At 49.3% G+C, this 15,252-nt stretch overlaps 1 pseudogene; it reads right to left on the reverse strand.

Moving 5' to 3' along the window:
• Positions 1-13,122: 13,122 nt before the first annotated feature.
• Positions 13,123-13,267, reverse strand: LOC141067789 (5.8S ribosomal RNA; annotated as a pseudogene).
• Positions 13,268-15,252: the final 1,985 nt, after the last annotated feature.

The following is a 15,252-nucleotide window of genomic DNA, read 5'->3' on the forward strand; positions in this document are numbered from 1 at the left end:
TTCTGCCGATCTTAGCATAGGGAGAGGTTGCTGCTGCTGATTCTGTAGGGAGAGCGTTAGGCAGGGAAGAAGAAAAAGAAACTGCTTCTGCTGCTAGCGATTTTGCCTGTACAACACACCAGTCACTGTGTGTGCAGTGCAAGGGGAGGCTATATTGTGGTGGATCAGCGGTGTTGGTTGTTAGGCTGCCTTCTAAGGCTTCCTGACAGCTGCATTGCTGTTTACCCACTGCTCTGCAAACTGCTTTTTTAAAAGCAATCCCAATTTTTTTTTTTGTCCTGCTGAGGTACTGAGCGTGCATTTTTTCACACCATACAGCGGTGTACGCTCCTCACACAGTACCGTGTAACGGCTGTTATCACAGCCACAGTGAAGCTATCTGTGTGTCACTCTGTGAGAATAAGTCGAGGACATGTTCCGTTCTTACAGACCTGAACCTACTAGTTTTGTCTAGCTTTCAAACAGTTAAATATATTTGCTGTTTGATCACATTCAAAACTATAGAGAGACAGCGTGTGTCAGTCCGTATACTTAAAAAACACGGAGCTTGACAATTTTACGTACACCGGACAGCCGTGTACGTGCACGCTCCTCTCAGTACCGTGTAACGGCTGTTATCACGGCCACAGTGAAGCTGTGTGTCACTGTGGAAGGATAAGTGGAGGACTTGTTCCGTTCTTACAGACGTACACTCTAGGGAGATTCCTATTCTGCCCAATTCTACATACACCTTGTAGTTTGTGATACACTAGCCAATTTCTGCCTGTGACATAGCGCTCTGATATTCAGTGGGCCTCACACAATCCAAAAGTGTCCAGTGTCCACAAGTGTGTGCAGAAATTCAAAATCTCCCTTATCCTGTAGTCACTTTTTTCACACCTGTGCCATCGAGCCTGTGACATAGCGCTCTGATATTCAGTGGGCCTCACACAATCCAAAAGTGTCCAGTGTCCACTAGTGTGTGCAGAAATTCAAAATCTCCCTTATCCTGTAGTCACTTTTTTCACACCTGTGCCATCGAGCCTGTGACATAGCGCTCTGATATTCAGTGGGCCTCACACAATCCAAAAGTGTCCAGTGTCCACTAGTGTGTGCAGAAATTCAAAATCTCCCTTATCCTGTAGTCACTTTTTTCACACCTGTGCCATCGAGCCTGTGACATAGCGCTCTGATATTCAGTGGGCCTCACACAATCCAAAAGTGTCCAGTGTCCACTAGTGTGTGCAGAAATTCAAAATCTCTGTGATCCTGTAGTCACTTTATTCACACCTGTGCCATCGAGCCTGTGACATAGCGCTCTGATATTCAGTGGGCCTCACACAATCCAAAAGTGTCCAGTGTCCACAAGTGTCTGCAGAAATTCAAAATCTCTGTGATCCTGTAGTCACTTTTTTCACACCTGTGCCATCGAGCCTGTGACATAGCGCTCTGATATTCAGTGGGCCTCACACAATCCAAAAGTGTCCAGTGTCCACTAGTGTGTGCAGAAATTCAAAATCTCCCTTATCCTGTAGTCACTTTTTTCACACCTGTGCCATCAAGCCTGTGACATAGCGCTCTGATATTCACCTCACACAATCCAAAAGTGTCCAGTGTCCACAAGTGTGTGCAGAAATTCAAAATCTCCGTTATCCTCTAGTGACATTTTTCACACCTGCGACATCGAGCCAGTGACATAGCGCTGTGATATTCAGTGGGCCTCACACAATCCAAAAGTGTCCAGTGTCCACAAGTGTCTGCAGAAATTCAAAATCTCCCCTGTCCTATAGACACCTTGTACCTTGTTTTACATTGCTATATAGTTTGTTGGATTTTGTCTACATTTCTACCAAAAATGAGGAAGGCTGGTGGAAGAGGCCGTGGAATTGGGCGGGGGTTGGCAGCTGGTAATGATGGTGTTGGTGGTGGATCTGATGGTATTGGCAAAAGCAAAATAGGACCGAATGCAGGAGGTGTTGAGCCTGCGTCATCGTCTGGCTCCACAAGGCCTCGAAGGCTTAGTTTTCTAGGAGTTGGCAAACCGCTTTTAAAGCCAGAGCTTCAGGAAAAAGTTTTGTCTTACATTGCTGACTCAGCCTCCAGCTCTATCGCCTCCTCTTCTGAAGTTGTAAAAAATAAAAGCACTGAGTCGTCATTGGAGGCTCATGTTCATGAACCACACCTTTCCTTGTGTCCTTCACCCCAACCAAGATTGAAGGATGATGCAGGCCATACTACTGATTACTCCATGGAGCTGTTTTCACATACCATGCCTGGATTATCAAGTGAAATGGTGAATTACCCAGGCCAAGATGAATCTGACATGGAGTGCACTGATGCACAGCCGCTGATAGATGATTCTGCTGGTACATTCACTCAGAACACTACATTGTCCTCGCAGTGTACAGAGCCAGATTCTGACCCTGATGAGACTCAGGTGCCCCTTCCCGCACACTATACCACCATACACGGTGACACAGAGGAAGGTGCACATGACATTGAAGAGGAGGTGATGGATGACCCAGTTGTTGACCCAGATTGGCATCCATTGGGGGAAGAGGGTGCTGCTTCCAATAGCTCAGATGAGGAGCATCCACAGCAGATATCGACATCGCAACAGCTGTTATCTGGCAGGCCCGGAGCACTCCAAAGACAGGTACCAAAAATCAAAAGAGTTGCTGGACAGCTTGTCCAGAGGGTCAAAATATTACAGCGTGCTAGGCCGCAAAATGTCTGCCAAAGTAGGAAGAGTGCAGTGTGGCACTTTTTTGAACAAAATCCTCATGATCAGGCCAAGGTTATCTGTAAGAAGTGCGCAAAGACCTTTAGCCGAGGGAAAAATCTGAAAAATTTGAATACCAGTTGCATGCTTAGACATTTAACCAGCATGCACTTGCAAGCGTGGACACAACACCAAACCTCAAGTGCCACATGTGCAACTGATCACAAAGAAGGTAGTCAGCAACGCTACATTGTTTCCCCCACTGTAAGCCCACCGGTTAGCACAGCAGCAAATGTTGAGGTGTCGTTGCAAGGCCACAGCAGTCAGGGAATCCCACTGTTATATCTACGAAATACTGAATCTAGGCCATCAGAAAGAACACCAACTCCATCACCATCATCAACCCTCTCTCAGTCCGCCCTGTCCACCGCTACTTCCACCATATGCAGCTCTCAAGTCCAGCTCACCCTCCCAGACACTATGAATAGGTCAAGAAAGTACTCAGTCTCTCATCCGCGTACACTGGGTTTGAACGCCCACATTGCCAAACTAATCTCGTTTGAGATGATGCCCTATCGGTTGGTGGAAAGCGCAGCTTTCCACGAACTCATGGCCTATGCAGTACCACGCTATGACCTACCCAGTCGCCACTTCTTCTCTCGCAAAGCCATCCCAGCCCTCCACCATCATGTACAAGACCGCATTGTCCATGCACTCAAGCAGTCAGTGAGTGGAAAGGTGCACCTCACAACTGATGCATGGTCCAGTCGGCATGGCCAGGGCCGTTACGTGTCCATCACTGCGCACTGGTTTAATGTGGTGGATGCAGGGTCCACAGGGGACAGCGGTGGTGGGACAGTGCTGCCTAGCCCACGGTATAGGAAACAGTTGGCTGAAGGCGTTCGACCCTCCTCCTCCTCCTCCAGAAGCGAAAGCTCGTCCACAGAGCGCAGTCGTACGAGCACTCCATCTGCAGCTGCCACTGTTGCACACAAGGTGTCCCCCTATCGAGCAGCTAGTGGAAAGCGTCAGCAGGCTGTGTTGCAGATGAAGTGTTTGGCCGACAGACACACCGCCGAGGTGCTGGCCGAGTACTTGAAGCGACAAACTGAGTCATGGCTGGGCAGTGTACATCTTGAGGCAGGCAAGGTAGTTAGTGATAATGGCCTTAATTTTGTGGCAGCCATAGCCCTTTCAAAACTCAGCCACATACCTTGCTTGGCTCACACCTTGAACCTGGTGGTGCAGTGCTTCCTCAAAAATTATCCGGAGTTAACAGCCTTGCTCCAGAAGGTGCGAAGACTGTGCGCGCACATCCGCCGGTCGCCAGTACACTCCGTTCGTATGCAGAAGCTGCAGCGATTGCTCCACCTTCCCAACCACCGCCTCATTATCGACATTGCAACAAGGTGGAACTCCACCCTGCACATGGTGGAGCGGCTGTGCGAGCAGAGGCAGGCCATAATGCAATTGGTGGGAGGATACACGGCCAGGCACTTTGAGAGCAGACATGGAGTTGACAGGTGTGCAGTGGTCGAAGCTGAAAGACCTCTGTAAAGTCCTTCAGTGTTTTGAGGAATGCACACGGCTGGTAAGCGCAGACGACGCCATCCTAAGCATGAGCATCCCACTTATGCGCCTGGTCATGCAAACTTTGACGCACCTTAAGGAGCAGGCGTCTGCAGCCAATGTTGATGTGGAGGAAGAGGAGGAGGGAATCCTTGATGACATTCAGCCATTGTCTGCTCAGGGACCTCTGCTGGACGAGGTGGAGGAAGAAGAGGAGGAGGAGGATGATGATGGGGATGATTACTTAGGGGAGGAGGATGCATCTCGTGGGGCAAGTGAAAATGTTGGCGTGGCAAGGTCTGGTACAGGGTTTGTGCATGACTGGAGGGATGTGGATTTGCCAGAAAGTGCTCCTCCAACCAGCACTCGCAGTGCATCATTGACACCGGGAACATTGGCCCACATGTCAGATTATGCCTTGCAGATCCTAAAAAGGGACCCCCGCATTGCCAAAATGATGAACGATGACGACTACTGGTTGGCCAGCATCCTGGATCCATGCTATAAAAGCAAATTACAAAACATCATGCCACAGGAGAACCTTGACCTAATATTGGCTAATAAACAATCAACTCTGGTAAATCCGTTGCTTGAGGCATTCCCAGCACACAGCAGCGGTGATGGTTCTCACACGAGCCGTACAGGCCGGGGGCAGCTTGGCAGAGGTGTTCATGGTGCACACAGCAGAAGTGGCGTTGGAGACAGGGGTTTCATGACAATGTTGTGGACTGATTTTTCAAGTACCGCTCACACAACTGGTAATACTGCATCGATGGAAAGTGACAGGAAACAGCAGTTGTCAACTATGGTTACAAACTACTTTTCCTCCCATATCGATGTTCTCCCACACACGTCATTCCCCTTTGACTATTGGGCCACTAAACTGGACACCTGGCCTGAATTGGCACAATATGCCTTACAGGAGCTCGCTTGCCCAGCTGCAAGTGTGCTATCGGAAAGAGTCTTCAGTGCAGCTGGATCAATCCTGACAGAAAAAAGGACCCGTCTGTCAACCCAAAATGTGGATGATCTAACCTTCATTAAAATGAACCATGCATGGGTTTCCAAGGATTTTGTCCCACCTTCCCCTGATGACACATAGGGTGACAGAAAAATGGCTTGCTTTGGTCCACCTCTTCCTGGGACTTGACCTATTTCGCCTTTTGCATCAGCTGAATGTCCAACATCAACATATGCCACTTTCTAAAACTCCCTAACTGTGCTGCCTCCCCCCCCCATGGCCGGGGTCACCACCTAGCGCATGACACAGTGCGAGTGCCGTTGCCCTGGACAGGTGGGTAGGCCGACTCTTGGGCGCGGGCACTGGCACAGGGTCCCTCATAGTGCAATCAAGTGTCTCTGATGGTGGTGGTGCACACCCGCCGTCAGACACACCGCCGTACTATGAGGGGCCCAGTGCCAGTACCGACGCCCACGAGTGGGCCCCCCTTGCTTGGGCAGGGCCCCAGCATTTGCAATCTTTACCTCTCCCTGCTCCTCTGCTGTGTAGTCTGGGCCGTCAAATTCATACTGTGCCTGACACCGTCTGAGCCTGCCTCCTGATGTATAGACATATATTTTGAATGTGTACGCTATCCATACATGTTATCCGGGGATACGGTACCCTTTCTCACCTTTGTGCAATCACGTGTAATCCATACTGGGCGTGAGAACGGCTGGCGAGCTGTTAAGCAAGCTACAGCACCTGTGGTTTGCACACGTAAGTTTTTCATTTTTTCAGGAATGACGGTGAGGCCTAATTCTGGAATTGCGGTTGACCTGCACTTACTGGGAAATCATCGTTCGCGGGTAATAATTGTAATCAGTGATCCCCATCACTAACATTGTTCAGCGGGTTATCTACACCTGTAAGCGACAAACGCTGGCCTTTTCAGTGTAGCGCACATGCAGCCACAGACATGTAAGGGCATGACACACCAGTTATTGGCCAATCTCATGTGCCAGAGCCTCACGTTTCCCTCTAGTAAGCCGGACTCGGACCGCGGGGCATGACGGAGTCTCGTTCGTTAACGGAATTAAGCTTGCAATGTGTGCATCTGTTCTGTAGCTGGCATGGTTGAGGTTTCCCAGGTGGAGTCGAATTTAACCGTAGGCTCCACTCCTGGTGGTGCCCTTCTGGACATTCCTTTAAGGTTCAGCTTTGCAACCATACTGCCCACGTAAAACAAACACTTTGCCTTCATGAACGCTGTTTGGAGGGTCATGACTCGTGGGAATAACGCCGCCCAATCAGTTAACCTGCTAGAGAGATCCTTCGTTGCTCCCAAGCATGACATCACACTCCCTAGGAGGAAGGTAATGCCACTGTGGCGACCGTACTCCTGGGGGCGACACAAGTGCACTGATGCCCAGGCACTGCTCGATGAATCTGCTGGTACATTGACCCAGACCACTACATTCCCCTCGCACGCTACACGGCCTGAATCTGACCCTGATGAAACTCAGGTTACCCTTCCCATATACAGTTCCATCTTACACGGTGACAAAGAGGAAGCTGCAGATGAAAGTGCAGGTTCGGCCCACCCGCCATCAGACACACCACCGTACTATCAGGGGCCCTGTGCCAGTGCCGCCGCCAACGAGTGGGCCCCCCCTGCTTGCTCAGGATCACAACACTTGTAAGGTTGAAATACTGTGCAGTGAGATGGAAGATGGGGACGACGAGGAGTCCAGACTAGTACAGGGATTCCCTAGCGAGGAGACTTATTTGATTGTTTTCAATGTTGGGACAGCAATTTTTGGGGAGCACTATACTCTGGAGAATGATAGATGGGGCCCACCATACACTGGAACATTCCAAAGGTGGACATCAGACACTGGAGCAGCATTTACAGGGCCCATTATACACTAGAGCATTAGAAATGGGGCCCAATATGTTTGGAGCATTATTTGGGCCCATAAGACAGTGGAGCTTCATCCATGGGGACCAACATATACTGTAGCATTATGTGGAGCTCATCATATACTGTTTCAAACATTATATGGGACCAATGATTCTGTATGGAGAAATAGATGGGCCTCGTCATGAGATGTAAATAGTGAAGTATTTTTCATTGTACTATACCGCTATTTCTCTGCTGTATCGGAGCATGATGAGTTGTGGTATGTGTTAAAGGGGCGCTCTTTCGCCCAGGGCACATGAAAACCTGGAGCCAGCCCTACCCCCCCACTACTTTAGCCAAATAACCCCCATTTTTCAGTGCGTAACGTGTATTATGAAGTTAATTAAGGTTGACAAGCTTAAGTAAGAAGAATTGATGCTTTTGGCATTCAAATGGGCACTGTAGGTGTGTTTGCTGTCCTCCTCTCACTGCCGACTTTTATTCCACATTGACTTACATTGGGTTTCGTGTTTCGGGACGACCCCGACTTTTCTCTATAATCGGCCAATCTTGCTCGACCCGACTTTTGGAAAAGTCGGGTTTCACGAAACGAAACTCGACCCTAAAAAAACAAAAGTCGCTCAACTCTAGTGCCGGCTGGGAACCGAGTATCGTGGGGCAGCCACAGCCAAAAGATCATGGAAAGACTGTGTCCCCACAAGCCTAAACAGCAACATCTCCAAGGTTAGCAACTTGGCAATGTGCGCAATCAGTATTTGTGCTTGCGCGTGCGTGGCTTGGTATTTACGTTTCCTTTTATACATCTGGGGCAGGGACAATTGGACGCTTTCCTGGGATAAACAAGTGGATGAGCTTATTGTGGCATGTGTCTGTGAAACCGCAGCTTGTGAGCAAGAGGTATGATGATCACTTGCTTCCTGCCCAGCAGATTGGAAAGGACGTATTACAGGTGACATGGCAGTGGTTTGACCCGCAGTCGCAGACACTGAATTGGTACTCTGTTGTTCAGCCAACCGACTAGGGTGCTTGGCTGCCATATGTTTCCGCATACTGGTGGTGCTTTGGTTGCCTTTGCCCTGGCCTCTGCTCAGCTTCGTATGGCAGATGCTACAGATGACAACATTTGGTTCAGAAGGACTATCGGAAAAAAATTTCCAGACAGAGGCTGAACGCACCCCTGCCTTGACTTGGGGTGCAGAAGGATTGCTCTTGGCAACAGTTGACACACTTCGCACTCTGCTCAAACCAGTAACCCTTGGTGCCTTTGTTGGTGCTACGTATCCACCTTCTTCCTCTTTGCTGTTCTGCTGGCTATGCATGCCAACGGTCCAGGTCGGATCGGTGGTCTCATCATCGACCACCTCATCGTCCATGTTATCCTCCTTCCCTGTTGATATTGGCGACTGGCCAGATGGCAACTGTGTGTCATCACCATCAGCCTCCACCTCTTCACCTGGTATATCACGTGGATGAAAGTGGCTTTCTTCTGGCCGTGGGGTTTCAAATATTTGCCCATCATCAACAGACTATACCGCTTCACGTTCCTCTTCAATGTCGCGTGGTGAGAGGCCAGAGGCAGCGAAAGGAAATGGATCAAACAGATCCTCGGAGTGACCAAGGTTGGGGTCAAATGTTTCCTGTGACTCCTGACTGGATGATGAACTAGGAACAGGTTGAGAATAGGATGACCCAGCGTTCTCTGTATGGACAGTGGACTGTTTTGTCATGGACTATTGGGTGCTGCTAGAACATTTCGTTGAGGCCTTATCAGTCATCCCAGACAGTATCTGCTCTTGTTCTTCTGGCTTCCAGACCCATTTATGTTCCAGACCGGGAAATTGCGCCATGAACCTAGATGCATCAACCTTCTTTGGTCTTCCAGACTCTGTGCCTTGTTCTGCACCAATGACAACCCAACGTCCACATCCCTGTTCCTTCACAACAGCCTTTTTAGGAATTTTGGATTTTTCTGCCATAGTTGCAAATGTTCAGATGCAGATATTGGGGAACAAGGAGCTGTTAATGCTTTGTGGAAGGTAGCACTACAGCCTAGTACTACTTTGTGTTTTACAAACAGCACCGCAACAGCACAAAGACATTTCCCTGAGGTTTAAGGCGAGATTATGCACCCAAGTCACCACACAAGACAGCAGTGCTGCCACTAAAAAATTGCCCTGAGATTTAAGGCGAGATTACGCACCCCAGTCACCACACAAGACAGAGGTGCTGCCACTAAAAAATTGCTCTGAGGTTTAAGGTGAGATTATGCACCCCAGTCACCACACAAGACAGAGGTGCTGCCACTAAAAAATTGCTCTGAGGTTTAAGGCGAGATTATGCACCCAAGTCACCACACAAGACAGCGGTGCTGCCACTAAAAAATTGCCCTGAGGTTTAAGGTGAGATTACACACCCCAGTCACCACACAAGACAGCGGTGCTGCCACTAAAAAATTGTTCTGAGGTTTAAGGCGAGATTATGCACCCCAGTCACCACACAAGACAGCGGTGCTGGCTGCGTGTGAGTTGTGCAGTACCGTGCGTGAGTCCTATTCGCTGTGAACACAGCACCGCAACAGCATAAAAAAACTGCCCTGCAGGGGTAAATGAGACCCCAAAAATAGCTGAGAAAACTGTCACTACTCAGTCCCACCCTGACCTTATACTTTCAGCTCTGAAAAGAGCTTTTGGGTTTTACAGAGCAGTTATTATGGATGATTTGCAGAAACAAACACAACTCTCCCTATTAGCTGCTCACACTCTCCCTACACTAGCTGTGTTCTGCATGCAATGTGCAGAAAATGGCGGCTTCAGGGCTTAGATAGAGCCAGGCTATGATGACTCATAGGCTATGACTCTGGGCGGCCAGCCAATCGTAGTAATGCCGCCCACAACCAAGAAGGCTGCGACATTACTGTGATTAGCAAATGCTGGGCTGGAGGTCCGAGTAGTGCGAGGCGAGTAGTGAAATACTCGCTATGCTCCGAGTACCGCGAGTACTTCACTACTCGCCGAGTACCGAATACCCACGATTATGCTTGCTCATCGCTAATCATGATTAAAAACAGCTTATCAAGACAAGGCACAAAGAGAGCTTTTGTGTGATGGACACAACAAGTCATTGTAACTAAACAGGCTAGGTTAGCAGATATAGCTTATATAGGTCTTAACCCCAGTAAGCACTGCAACTCAGGTTACAAAGTGCATAGTTCATAAAAGTGCAAAAAACATGTTTAACTGTACCACAGGAGGACAGGCTCAATCAGGGAGAGTATAAAGATCCAACATAAACACTTAGCCTAATACAACCTAAGGACAGAAGGCAATGCTTAAAGAGGATTCTGCTTACCCATGTCACCCGTCAGTGTGTGTCCTAAGCAGCCCCGATGCGCGTTTCGCGTTGGGCTTCCTTGGGGACTGTACCTTTGTGTGTTACCTCTATGTATTAGATTTGCAGATGTTTTCAATAAATCGCGCAATTAGTGGTGCATGAGCTCAGTGCCCCGGGCCATGTATGGACAGCACTCCCACAGCCTCCCATGTGACGGAGCAGGTCAGAGGTTTGTACAGATCACTCTTTCCCACATGAGTAAGGAAAACTATCTTTTTGTTGCACTATGATCGGCACTTTATGTCCCTAATTGATGGTCTGTGACACTTGTCTTTATATTAATACTATGCCAGCCTTCCTTTTGGAATGATACATATTTTTGATGGTACTATTACTGTGGTATATATCATAACCTTGTTTGGTGCCCCCCCTTGTTAGTGCATTCGCCGTGCTCCTTTTTCGCATTATGGTGCACCAAAGCATGTGCATAAGCCGAAGCCGGGGTCTGAGAACCATCGAGCCTGCTCTGAGGGGACAATGTCAGAAGGGGCGTCCGCCTTCCAGATCCCCCATTCAGATGAGGCCTCCAGATTTGCCCCCTGACAGCTGTCACCTCCAGAGAACCAGGGACCACCGAGGGAGGGTCTGGTCAAGCTCAGGTACCCCAGGATTGGTTTTTCGGCTTGGGGATGGACCACCGGCCAAAGCCGAGGACTGAGAACCATCCAGCCTGCTCTGAGGGGACAAGATCAGAAGGGACATCTGCCTTCTAGAGCCCAAACTCGAACGTGGACTCCAGATTTGCCCCCCTGACAGCCGTCACCCTTCAGAGAACCAGGGACCACCGGGGAGGGTCTGGTCAGGCTCAGGTACCTCAGGATTGCCTCTCTCACTTGGGACGCACGACCAGCAAAAGTCTCTCCTGGAGCTGTGGAAGTTCAGTCTCAGCCGCAGCGTGTAACTTCCATGCGAAGAGGGACTACCTGCCAAGTCGCTTACCCGAGTCAGGGAACCAGAGAAACAACTGCTTCCTATAGGGGTCGAAAGAGCCCACTCCCTCATACACTCTGCCATAGGTGCGCATTACTATGTACATTATATGCATTGCAGGACACCGACTCCACTTTAAGGGGACAAAGTCGGAAAAGTGTTCTACCTCCTGAAACTGTAGGGCGTATGCGGCAGCCAGAAATTCCCTCATTCCGATTCTTTTTCACTTGTTTTTTTTTTCCACAATTTTGTGGCCAGAATGTATTCCTCTAACCTCTACTAGCTCAAAACACTTGAAATTTTTGAGCAGATTGAAATTACCAGCTTTTTAGAGCTAAAAAGCGAAAAAAATTTGAGAAAACAAAAGAAGGTTAAAAATGACCATCAGCTCCTGGAACTGTTTTCGGTATACCTCCAGAGAGGCTTCCCTGCCTGGAAGTCTGTCACGGCTCAGATCATAATTTTTCAAAGTCCAAAAATTTGGTTTTTCATCCAAAATTCAACTTTTCGCCCAGGATCCACAAACTTTAACCCCAGTTAGGGGACCCTCCCTGGGGGCCCTACAACATATTAACGCCCCCCTGTGGTGGAAGAAGGGGAAATTATTTATTTGTTCACAAAATCTCAAAAATTCCTTATTTTTCACAAATCTCAAAAATCCTGAAAAAACAACTAAGTCCCAAGGACTCTTTCTGAAAAGTGTACCCACGCTCCTGGAAGTGTCCTGGGTAGAGTTGAGCGACTTTGGTCGGATCGGGTTTCGTGAAACCCGAATGAAACAAAATAAGTTTCAGATGAAACTCGTCCGACTAGAGCAAAAAAAGTCGGAGTTTCGTCCGACTTTTATTTCCCATTGACTTGCATTGGGGTCGGGTTTCGGACGAAACTCCAACTTTGTTTTGCTCTAGTCGGACGAGTTTCATCTGAAACTTATTTTGTTTCATTCGGGTTTCACGAAACCCGATCCGACCAAAGTCGCTCAACTCTAGTCCTGGGTACACATTCTGAGACGCTCCCCTGCCTGGAAGTCTGTCTCATCTCAAAATTTTTCTAAGTCCCAAAATATGGTTTTTCTTCCAAAATTCAACTTTCCGCCCACAAACCACACACTTTACCCCAGCTAGTGCACTCTCCCTGGGGGCCCCACAACATATTGACACCCCTAAGTGGTGGGAGAAGGGGAAATATGATTTTTGAACAAAAATCCAAAAATCAGTCTAAGTCCAAAAATCCTGAAAAAATGACTAAGTCCCAAGGACTCTTACTGAAAAGTGTACCCAGGCTCCTGGAAGCGTCCTGGGTACACCTCCTGAGAAGCTCCCCTGCCTGGAAATCTGTCTCATCTCAAAATTTTTCTAAGTCCCAAAATATGGTTTTTCTTCCAAAATTCAACTTTCCGCCCACAAACCACACACTTTACCTTTGGTGCACAATGCGTCATCGGAAGCTCCGGAAGCAGCCCTGTGTCTCCACAGACAGCCTCGAGGCGCGCTCTGGGGGTGACGGAGAAGGGTAACCCCATCGGGTCGGCACTGGGCGGGTGAGTCTGTCCTTGAGGGGACGTAAGGGAGAGAGGAGAAAGTCGGGGCATGGAGCCTCGGGCTTTCCGCCGTAACAAACCCTTGTAACGGGACCACAGATGCGCCATGGAGGTGATCGACGGGTGGGTGACCCTCAGACAGGCGTAGCCCCGGGAGCAACCTGGGGCCATAAGGTGCGTTCGAAGTGTCGATGATCTCTGTGTTCTGCAATTCACACTAATTCTCGCAGCTAGCTGCGTTCTTCATCGACGAGTGATCCACCATTAAGAGTCGCGCTTCTGGGTACCTGGACGCTCGGAGGTACCCTTCTCTCGTGTCGGCCGGCTGTAAAGGTACACGGGTTGTGCCGTTGGGGGCTGTCCTCTCTCGGCCCTGTTGCCCTGTGCGCTCGGCCTCCCCTGTCCCTCCCTCTGGTGGGGAGGAGAATGACAGAGGGCTCGAGGCTTCTCGACCTACCGACTCCGGACCCGCAGCCTCGGGGAGGGGGGCGTACGGGACTCAAGGGCGAATGGTACCCAGGACGGCCTTTCGCATGGGGTGTTTCCTGGGTGGGTCACAGCAGGGCAGAACATCATCGACACGAGGCCAGGCGCCTTTCTGGACGATGGATCGAGAGGGGCTCCCCACACCCTCCCTACATCGTCCACCCGGCACAAACCTCGCATGCCCTCACTGCCCCACCGTACGGAGTGCGCCGGCGAAGCGAAAGGATCCCCGCCGCCACCACCACCATCACCCTCGTCGGCCTGCAGGGGATGGGTCGGTCGGTGCAGGGTCATTGGCTTCCAGTTCCACGCCTCATCGCATTCGCTTTGCATCGTTAATGATCCTTCCGCAGGTTCACCTACGGAAACCTTGTTACGACTTTTACTTCCTCTAGATAGTCAAGTTCAATCGTCTTCTCAGCTCTCCATCAGGGTCTTGGCGTACCCCAGCGGGGCCGATCCAAGGACCTCACTAAACCATCTGTTATGAATGAGTCACCGTAGGAGGCAAAAACAGAAATACTAGCTAAGTCCAGAAAACCAGAGAAGTTGGCAGCTATCGGATTGCAGACCCCTGAACCTATCAACAACAACTAGCAGTAGCCGTGGGGGTTCCTACGGTGCCCTAGACCCCTCGGTCACAGCCGGAGAACTACATAGCCTAAAGACAGAAAGGGAAATCTAAACTGCCCCAGAGCAGACCCCAAAGCAATAGGCAGCCCCCAACATATAATGACAGTGAAGCAAGATGAAAAAACGCTCACACAGATAGAAAGATAGGCTGAGCAAATGATGGGGCCCAAGCTAACTAGATAGGACAGGATAGAAAAGCTGCTGTCTGTAATCCGCCAAAACCCTATCAAAACAAGAACCAACAGCTGATAGGGAAAAAAGCCCTGAAGACGCTAGGCTTCAAAAAGACTATATCGGTACTCAGGTATTTTCTGAAGACAGAGCAAAAAGGAATTCAGCTCACCCCAGCAGGGAATGGCAGAAAACAAGGAAAACAATGCAAAACAAAACCAAAACACAAATGCAAAAAGTAGAGCAGAAAACTTAGCTTTTGAGGAGCAGGAATCAGACTGGTCTCCTAGAATCCCTCAGAGAGATCACCAGCAAGGCAGAAGGGCGTCGGCTGCTTTATATCCAGTCAGTAATTCCTGTCACCCAGTCATCATCATCCTGCCCAGGTGCTTGGTAATCAGCCTCACTACCTTCCTTCACCAGAAGAGGGAGTTCATCAGACCTCAATGGTGAAGGGGAAAATGAACTCACAACAGTACCTCCCCCTTGAGGAGGGGTCACCGAACCCTCATCCACGCCACCAGGGCGATCAGGGTGAGCCCGATGAAAGGCACGAACCAATCTTTTGGCATGAATATCAGAGGCAGAGACCCAGGAATTATCCTCCTGACCATAACCCTTCCACTTAACCAAATACTGGAGTCTCCGTCTAGCCAGACAGGAATCCAGTATCTTCTCTACCTCATATTCCATGTTACCTTCAACCAATACAGGGTCCGGAGGAGCCACCCCAGGAACTACTGGTTCAACAAACCTCTTCAACAAGGACTTATGAAAGACATTATGGATTTTAAATGTAACAGGAAGAGCCAAGCGAAAAGAGACCGGATTAATAATCTCCAAAATCTTGTAACGTCCAATAAATCTAGGCTTAAACTTAGGAGAAGCCACCTTCATAGAGATATATTTTGATGATAACCAAACCATATCACCAACCTTAAACTGGGGACCAATGGTCCTATGTCGGT

This window comes from Dendrobates tinctorius, unplaced genomic scaffold (assembly GCF_039654945.1).
Source record: "Dendrobates tinctorius isolate UK_male_01 unplaced genomic scaffold, ASM3965494v1 ptg000254l, whole genome shotgun sequence".
Classification (NCBI taxonomy): Eukaryota; Metazoa; Chordata; class Amphibia; order Anura; family Dendrobatidae; genus Dendrobates; species Dendrobates tinctorius.